Genomic DNA, 1,548 nt, shown 5'->3' with positions numbered 1-1,548 from the left:
TAGATAGATAGGTACATACATACATGCATACATACATACATACATATATGATAGATAGATAGATAGATAGATAGATAGATAGATAGATAGATAGATAGGTACATACATACATACATGCATACATAGATAGATGATAGGTAGGTAGGTAGGTAGATAGATATGATCTCCATGAGTTGTCAGCGACTCGACGGCAGTGAGCTTGCTTTTTGTTTTTCTAGGTCGCCTTTGCCTGGCATCCCATCCCGACTCCTAACAGCGCTGTGAGACAGGATAGAACAGCCCCTAGAGCTTACTAGGCCGACCAGCTCTAGGAAAGCAGACTGCCACATCTTCTTCATGTCGATCCAGGAGTGGGTTCAAATCATGGACCATTTTTTGGTTAGCATCCAAACGCTTTGTCCAGTGCGCACCAAGGACTGCTTCCCCACCTCCGGCTTCCTCAACTCATAACTGAAACACTGAGTCAGCTCGTAGTTACCTTTCTGTCTCTGGGTATTTACATAATTAGTATTTTACCGTGGGGTTTTCATCTTTATTTAACAATGGACAGATAGTTCTTGCCCCCACCTGTCACACACAAAATCTGTGTCCCAGACCTTCATTCTTGGCATCTTATTTGTACCAGATGCTGTCTCATTCTGCCGCAGGACCCTCTGTATGGTCCAAGCAACTGACAAAGGCAGCTACCTTCCTGGCTGGGCCAACTCCTTGAAGTCAGGAACTTGAATTTCTTCCCCAGACGCAAAGGCAGAGCTCTTCCAGGCACCTCCTCTGCCAACCAGTTCTTGCCAACAAGTGTCCAATTAGAGCTGAGGGCACGTCTGCCTTCGAAAAGAGGAACATGAAAACGTGTTAACCAAAATAAATTCATCCTGACAACTCCATGGCCATTCTGGTCCATAGGTTTCTTTGGTTGATTTTGGGAAATCAATCACCAATCCCCAGACCTTTTTGTCTTGATCTGTGTTTGTCTGTGAGCCGTACTGAAACCTGTTCAGCATCAGAGCAACTTGCAAGTTTGAGGTGCACTGCCTGCTCACCAGACCAGTCTCCTGCTTGGAGGATGAGAACTTTACCACGGAAACGCCACTGCCCTTGGCAGGTGTCTCCTATCCTCTCTCATTTATGTTTTGACCAAGTTTGACCTGCAGGTGAATTTTGTTTGGCTCACTGTTGGCTCCTTATTTTAAAAAGTGAAATTGCTCACACAAAATTTGGGTCTCTGGTAAATCTGGAAAAATCAGAACACAAACTACATGGGAACCACATCCCCACATACACACTTAGAAGAGAGACAGGCTCTTCCCATGGTTCTTAATTTCTTATACGTGGCCACCTCTTTCTCTGGTGTTACTGACATAGGCATGGAGTTTCAGCCCTGACATATATGTATATCAACTCTACTCAAGGAATAGTCAGAGTAGAACTTTCTGCTAGGGTCTCCAAGGCTGGAACTCTCTGAGCAGTCCCTATCAAATCTAATCATCCATTTAATCAGCTCCCTATCCCCAAATCTCAAATTAGGTGTATTTGGGAGTTAGAGCCTTA

Source organism: Echinops telfairi, unplaced genomic scaffold, assembly GCF_000313985.2.
Source record: "Echinops telfairi isolate 266 unplaced genomic scaffold, ASM31398v2 ScPeMD7_7467;HRSCAF=8505_1, whole genome shotgun sequence".
Lineage (NCBI taxonomy): Eukaryota > Metazoa > Chordata > Mammalia > Afrosoricida > Tenrecidae > Echinops > Echinops telfairi.
This window is presented reverse-complemented; position numbering follows the sequence as displayed.